Below are 8925 nucleotides of genomic sequence, written 5' to 3'. Positions count from 1 at the left end.
TAGTATATGTGCTCTGTTGTGTACATATAAAAATATTAGGAACAAACATTGTAATGGATTAAATAATTAGATTGAGAGTGAGCTGGGGATATAAATATAACCCTAATGATTTGCCGATCATTTTGTTAATATGAAGTTTATCTATTATATTTAAAGATTTGATTTATTTTTTATTTGAGTACCCGCTATCTGTATTTTAACACATAAAGAATGATATAATTATATTCTAAAAATAAATTATATTAATTTTAGGTAAATCTAATGATGAAAAAAACCTTAAGTTCATAGGTTCTTTTTTATTTAGTTTTTCTGAAATAAAGAGGTTATGCATATGATAACTTACATATGACACACTTTTCAGTAGCCTAGGTAAGAATTGCCTGTGTTTTTCTTTTTCAAATATTATTGTTTTGATGTGGTATCCTCCATTTTGGCCAATTATTCTAGAGCTTAGCTCTTTTTCCTTGAAAAACTGTTCAACTTGTTTTCAATATTGACCCTTTTTGTTTGGAATGGTTAAAGCTAACATTCCTCTACAACTTGTGGTAACATTAGTCTGCCTCTCACTTGTATATGTCTACTTATAACCATGCCCATTTAGTTTAAATATTTGAAGTTAGCCACATATTTACAAAATTAAAAACTGATAATGTGATGGGATAGCCAACCAGGAATATGACCTTCTGAAGTTCTGTGGAATTCTGCACAAAGCTTGGTTAGTTTTGACCAGAGGTTAAGGCACAAAGCTTGGTTAGATTTGACCAAGAGTTGAGGCATGAAGCTTGGTTAGTTTTGACCAGAGGTTAAGGCACAAAGCTTGGTTAGGTTTGACCAGAGGTTAAGGAAAGATTCAACCAAATCATTAACCTCATATCATTTCACTACTAAGTATTTGTTTTGTCAGATCAGGTCGATGTCTTTGAGGATTCATTTTGCTTTAAAAACCTTGATTGTTTGGTAACCATTTGAATTTTCACTAACTGCTGGTTAAATTTAACTAGGGCCTGGTGTACAGATAGTGACAGATAAATCTATCTAAATCATTATAACGTACATTTTTGTGTTGACAACATGAATTTAGTTCTGTGTAAGGTTTTTGTTTTTCTAAAAAATAAAATGCAATATACTAACCAGTTGGTTATAATGTATGTTAAGTTAAATACATGTATTAAGTATGAAGTTCAAGATATATTTATTTACGTAGTCAATGAATTTGTTGCATGGATATGAACACTATTTGATACAAATAGGTGTTAAAAACATTAATAAAAATGCTTAATGACTTCTGTGTTATACCTTATCAATGTTAGTACAAAGGTACATTACTCATATCCATATATTATATATGTTGCCCTGGTAAAATACTTAAATCATCCTACTGACTCAACTAGTGAGAATTATGAAGGAAGTTTTGAACTACAAACTTAGAGACCCACATTACTGGTGATGTTTGAGTATTACATGTTGCGATTATATCCATCTTCTTTATCTGTTATCGCCCTGCATACCTTTAAATTTTGTATCCATACTCAAAGGGAGGTGCCCCAAAAACCTACAACTCATGATGGCTCAATTACCATTAAATGTATTATTTGTGTTGAGTTGAGCTTTCATGTACTCTAAACAAGAAATTGTATATTATCTCAGCCCTGTATAACCCCTGGGAGGGGCCATGAATATAGTTCTGTGTAAGATAACCAAATGATAAACAATTACATTTTAGTGTAGGTAAAAATAATTATTTTGTCAACATGTTTTGTACCTAAAGCATGATGCCCTTGGCAATCTTTATTAGATCTACAAAAGTTGACCTTTTATCTTCTTTGCTCTTTATTTTCCTTACAGGTACTATTCCCTAGTTCAATGTTGGAAATCCTAAATAGAGATCTTGTACATTAACTTAAACCTTGTAATGTTATATGTTATTTGCCACTATGACAAATTTTATTGTATGAGAATTGCAAAGCTATATGCAAAATGATAAAAACTTGATAAAAACATTGACGGATGAAACCTCATTAGGGCAAGGGTATTTTTACCAAGGGGACCAATTCAACATTTGATATGCATAACTAGGACCTCTGATCAGTTCCAAAATTTGATATTCATAAAAAGGCATCATCACAAACTTAAAATTCAGGAAGGCTGCCTATCATGATCAGGCCCAAAATTTGATATGCATAACAAGGGACCATGGGGAACCTTAATGGTAAATTTGAGAAAGATACCTACAGCATTTTCTGAGAAATAGCATTAAACCATCAAAATACAAGATGGCCGCTTATCGGCCATCTTGGTTCTTCTGATCAGTCCCAAAATTAGATATGCACGACAATGGACCATGGAGATACGTCCAGTTCTTTCTGAGGAAGAGTGCTAACAAGAATTGTTGAAGGACTAATGGATGATGGACCACAGACGAAGGGCCATTTGAATAGCCCACCATCATCTAGTTCGCAAATCATATATCTAACACTACCTACCAAGATGTTAGAACGTCCAAAGTCATTGTATGAATGCAGTAAAGAACAAATTAACAAGAATACATATTTATAACAAAGACATCAAGTTAAAGGAAATGTTTTGAGTAGTGGTACATAATTAACTGTTTATGTTTATTTATGTGCATGTATCTGAATTTCAAGTTGTGCTATGATTTCCATCAGGATTTGAACCTGGATCTCCCACCACAGAGTGGCAAGCGTGATGACCACTACACTATAGAAATATTTATAGCACAACCAACTTTTTCTTTCAGATTTGTTTCAATTTTTATATATTCTGATATATATACAAGTAAAATAAGATCCTTAGTTTTCCATGCATATTAATTCTAAATCTGCAATATAATTGTTAAAAAATCAATTCTTGAATTATTAGATATTGCACACATATACCGGTACATGCAATTCAAATCTGTACATATGCTTATTTGTGACCAGTAATCAATTTTCTCCCAAGTTGCATCTCTGTGGGTTATACAAATTGCCCTGCGTCCGTAGTCCGGTTTGGTTCCAAAACTTAAGTATTTACAAATATATACAGTTTATAACATTTGAATAAGCAATCATAACAGAAAATAGCAGAAAACATCGGAATTGCATTGAGTATCCCATTCAAAATGGCGCATAGCTTTGTTGTCAAACGGGACTTCATTAGAATATGGCGCTAATTATAATTATTACACTTCTGATTCCCGCCCTTTTTTACTGCATTACACTTTCCATGTTTAATGCTTTAAGAATGTAATAAATAGAAAATTCAATAGTGTCTTCAGTAATAACAAATAAATTTCACTCGTGTGGCTAATATTTTGATATTTTTCACTCGTGAAAATATCAAAATTTTAGCCACACGAGTGAAATTTATTTGTTATTACTGAGAACACCATTAAATATCCTCTATTTTTTATTTTTTTATCTTCATTTTCCTTACAGGTTCTATTATTCCAGTCCCCTGCGGGAAATCCTAAGCAAGAATCTTGTACATTAACTTCAACCTTGTTATGCTATATGTTATTTGTCACTATGACAACTGTTATTAGCTCACCTGGCCCAAAGGGCCATGTGAGCTTATGGCATGGTGGGGCATACGACTGGAGTCAACTTTTTACTTTAAACAACTTCTTCTCAGTAACCAAAAGGCCTAGGGTGATGATATTTGGCCAGTAACATGCTGGGATGAAGGCCTAGGGCTACCAAGTTTGTTCAAATAAATGACCTTGACCTATATTCAAGGTCACAGGGGTCAAAAATGTTTAAAACCTTTAAACAACTTCTTCTACCAAGTTTGTTCAAATAAATGACCTTGACCTTTATTCAAGGTCACAGGGGTCAAATATGTTAAAATCTTTAAACGACTTCTTCTGAATAACCGAGAGGCTTTGGGTGATGATATTTGGCCAGTAGCATGCTTGGATGAAGGGCTACCAAGTTTGTTCAAATAAATGACCTTGACTTATATTCAAAGTCACAGGGGTCAAATATATTTAAACAACTTCTTCTGAATAACCAAGAGGCCTAGGGTGCTATAATTTGGCCAGTAACATGCTGGGAGGAAGGGCTACCAAGTTTGTTCAAATAAATGACCTTGACTTACATTCCAGGTCACAGGGGTCAAAATTGTTTAAAACATTGAAAACTTTTTATGAATAACCCAAAGGCCTAGGGTGCTTAAATTTAGCCAGTAACATGCTCGGATTAAGGGCTACCAAGTTTGTTCAAATGAATGACCTTGACATATATTCAAGGTCACAGGGGTCAAATATGTTTAAAACCTTTGAATGACTTCTTCTTAATAATCAAAAGGCCAAGGGTGATGATATTTGGCTATTAACATGCTGGGATGAAGTGCTACCAAGTTTTTTCAAATGAATGACCTTCACCCATATTCAAGGCCACAGTGGTCAATATATCTTTAAATCTTAAATGATTTGTTCTGTATATTTACAACCAAAAGGTCCAGGGTAATGAATTCATATTTTGCTAGAAGCATGCTGGGTTGGAAGACTTTAAACTCTGTTCAACCTAATGCCTTTGTTCGACATTCAAGGTCACAGGCGTCATATGTTTAAATCTTTTAGTAGGTTCTTATGAATCAAACACTGATATATATTCTGCCTGAAGTTGTATTTTAGTCCACTTTTACGATAACAAGTGTGAGATTAATACCAGGTGAGCAGTTCAGGCCTCTTGTTGTATGAAAATTGCATAACTATATGCAAAAGGCTAAAAGTTTGTAATTATTACATAACTAGAAGTGCTGATTGATGGATTTTATTCAGGGCCATAGGTATATTTTACAAAGTGACCAAGGGGAACATACATATGAAAGAGTTAAAAAAAAAAATGAACTGTCAAAATTCAAGATGGCTGTCTTGTGGCCATCTTGGTTTTCCTATCAGTCCAAAAAATCAATATGTATAACAACCGAACATGGGGAACCCTCAAGTGAAAGTTGAGAAAGATCCCTACAGTTCTTTCTGAGAAATAGTACTAAAAATCTTTAACACTCAAAATTCAAGATGGCCACCTGTCGGCCATCTTGGTTTTCCAATCAGTCCCAAAAATCAATTTTCGACACTATAACGACCATTGGAATCTTCATGTGAAATAGAGAAAGATCCCTCAAGTACTTTCTGAAAAAAAAGCGCCTGTTGGCCATCCTTGTTTTCCAATTTGTTCCAAAATTTGATATTCATAACCAGGCACCATGGGGCAACATCACATAAAATTTGAGAAAGATCCCTCCAATACTTTCTAAGAAACAGTGCTTATAAGAAGCGCTTAAGGACAGCGGAATGGCGGACACCAGAGTTACAGACAGTGTATAGGTTTATGTATTTTACACCTAAACTGAGTTACAGACGGTGTATAGGTTTATGTATATTTTACATGTACCAAGTTACAGGCAGTGTATAAGTTTATGTATATTTTACATGTACCGAGTTAAAGTGTATAGGTTTATGTATATTTTACATGTACCAAGTTACAGGCAGTGTATAAGTTTATGTATATTTTACATGTACCAAGTTACAGACAGGGTATAGGATTATGTATTTTATACCTATACTGAGTTCCAGATAGTGTATAGGTTTATGTATTTGATACCTATACTGCGTTACAGACAGTGTATAGGGTTATGTATTTTATACCTATACTGTGTTACAGACAGTGTATAGGGTTATGTATTTTATACCTATACTGAGTTCCAGATAGTGTATAGGTTTATGTATATTTTACATGTACCAAGTTACAGGCAGTGTATAAGTTTATGTATATTTTACACGTACCGAGTTACAGACAGTTTATAGGTTTATGTATTTTACACCTAAACTGAGTTACAGAGTGTATAGGTTTATGTATATTTTATATGTACCGAGTTACAGACAGTGTAGAGGTTTATGTATTTTATACCGATACTGAGTTACAGACAGTGTATGGGTTTATGTATTATTTACCTAAACTGAGTTACAGCCGGTGTATAGGTTTATGTATATTTTATATGTACCGAGTTACAGACATTGTATAGGTTTATGTATTTGATACCTAAACTGAGTTACAGGCGGTGTATAGGTTTATGTATATTTTATATGTACCGAGTTACAGACATTGTATAGGTTTATGTATATTTTATATGTACCGAGTTACAGACAGTGTAGAGGTTTATGTATTTTATACATAAACTGAGTTACAGACGGTGTATAGGTTTATGTATATTTTATATGTACCGAGTTACAGACATTGTATAGGTTTATGTATTTTATTCCTAAACTGAGTTACAGACAATGAACAGGTTTATGTATTTTACACATTTTTTGATTTACAATGTATAGTTTACAGACAGACAGTGTATAGGTTTATGTTTTTTATACCTATACTGAGTTCCAGATAGTGTATAGGTTTATGTATATTTTATATGTACCGAGTTACAGACAGTTTATAGGTTTATGTATTTTATCCCTAAACTGAGTTACAGACAGCGTACAGGTTTATGTATTTTATACATAAACTGAGTTACAGACGGCGTATAGGTTTATGTATATTTTATATGTACCGAGTTACAGACATTGTATAGGTTTATGTATATTTTATATGTACCGAGTTACAGACAGGGGATAGGTTTATGTATTTTATTCCTAAACTGAGTTACAGACGGCGTATAGGTTTATGTATATTTTACATGTACCAAGTTACAGGCAGTGTATAAGTTTATGTATATTTTACACGTACCGAGTTACAGACAGTGTAGAGGTTTATGTATTTTATACATAAACTGAGTTACAGACGGGGTATAGGTTTATGTATTCTATACCTAAACTGAGTTACAAACAGGGTATAGGTTTATGTATTTGATACCTAAACTGAGTTACAAACAGGGTATAGGTTTATGTATTTGATACCTAAACTGAGTTACAGCCGGTGTATAGGTTTATGTATATTTTACATGTACCGAGTTAAAGTGTATAGGTTTATGTATATTTTACATGTACCGAGTTAAAGTGTATAGGTTTATGTATATTTTATATGTACCGAGTTACAGACAGGGGATAGGTTTATGTATTTTATATCTATACTGAGTTACAGACAGTGTTTAGGTTTATGTATTATTTACATGTACCGAGTTACAGACATTGTATAGGTTTATGTATTTGATACCTAAACTGAGTTACAAACAATGAACAGGTTTATGTATTTTACACCTAAACTGAGTTACAGACAATGAACAGGTTTATGTATTTTACACCTAAACTGAGTTACAGAGTGTATAGGTTTATGTATATTTTATATGTACCGAGTTACAGACAGTTTATAGGTTTATGTATTTTATCCCTAAACTGAGTTACAGACAGCGTACAGGTTTATGTATTTTATACCTAAACTGGGTTACAGACGGTGTATAGGTTTATGTATATTTTACAAGTACCGAGTTACAGTGTATAGGTTTATGTATTATTTACATGTACCGAGTTACAGTGTATAGGTTTATGAATTTTATACCTAAACTGAGCTACAGACAGGGTATAGGTTTACGTATTTTATACCTAAACTGGGTTACAGACGGTGTATAGGTTTATGTATATTTTATATGTACCGAGTTACAGACAGTTTATAGGTTTATGTATTTTATATCTATACTGAGTTACAGACAGGGTGTAGGTTTATGTATTTTATACATAAACTGAGTTACAGACGGCGTATAGGTTTATGTATATTTTATATGTACCGAGTTACAGACATTGTATAGGTTTATGTATTTGATACCTATACTGAGTTACAGTCAGTGTACAGGTTTATGTATTTTATACATAAACTGAGTTACAGACGGGGTATAGGTTTATGTATTTTATACCTAAACTGAGTTACAAACAATAAACAGGTTTATGTATTTTACACATTTATTGATTTACAATGTATAGTTTACAGGTTGATGTGTTTTATTGTACATTATGGAGATAAAAACAGTGTAAAGGATCACATATTGTATACACTTATTATATTTACTTTGTCTATAATTCAAGCGTCTGTACATTATCATAAACCTATAACTTTGTTTTATACCCTAAAATTTAATATTAAGCCACAGCTTATTTTTATTTCCTATACGGAATCCCAGGCCTATTTCCAAGTCCTTCTTTTTTTGTATTAGGACAGAAAAACACCTTTTATCATATTGCTGCAATAATAAATGATGTCATAAAATGAATAGCTGTAAAACCTGTATATAGGCCAACAAGACTAGCTGTAAAACCTGTATATAGGCCAACAAGACTAGCCTACTTTCAGAGATGGTTTATTATCAAGATATGTGTGACTGTAAGTAATCCAAAGCTAATTTTCAATGTCGGCCTATTTTTTTAAAAATTTCAATTAATATTGAGAATTTAGGGTACTTCAGCTATTTTATTCCCTACCTCCTCCTACCCAAATAAAATCTCATACAATCTATGTACATCAGCCCTATTCCATTGTCTTCAATTCATATTATTCATTAAAATAGAAATCCAACAGAAAGAAAATCAAAATGATTCTATGCCTTTTTTGATACCTGCGTTGTGTGGATTAAATGTACCTGTATTCTAATACATGTATCAGTATTCTAATAAATCTTGATTATATATAACACACGAAATGTTATACCCTGCATTTCATTCAATTTTGATTATTTGACCCTTAAAAAATAATGATATCATATCAATATTTATTCAGTTCCTTTATTTTGACAAAAGCCATATAAAAGTTTGTGTTTATTTACAGACATTATATTTACATCTTTCTCATCTTCAGCTTAGTAAACTCTGACTGTATATAAATTAGCTTATACGCAGTGAAAAAAGACTTGGAGGATTGATACTTGTTTCAAATATGGCGCCTCTCGCACTTCAACGCGATAACAGTCCGATGACAACCATTGCTTGGTTCCTTC

This window comes from Mizuhopecten yessoensis, unplaced genomic scaffold (assembly GCF_002113885.1).
Source record: "Mizuhopecten yessoensis strain PY_sf001 unplaced genomic scaffold, ASM211388v2 scaffold9677, whole genome shotgun sequence".
Classification (NCBI taxonomy): domain Eukaryota; kingdom Metazoa; phylum Mollusca; class Bivalvia; order Pectinida; family Pectinidae; genus Mizuhopecten; species Mizuhopecten yessoensis.
The sequence above is the reverse complement of the archived record's forward strand: the minus strand, read 5'-3'. Positions refer to the sequence as shown.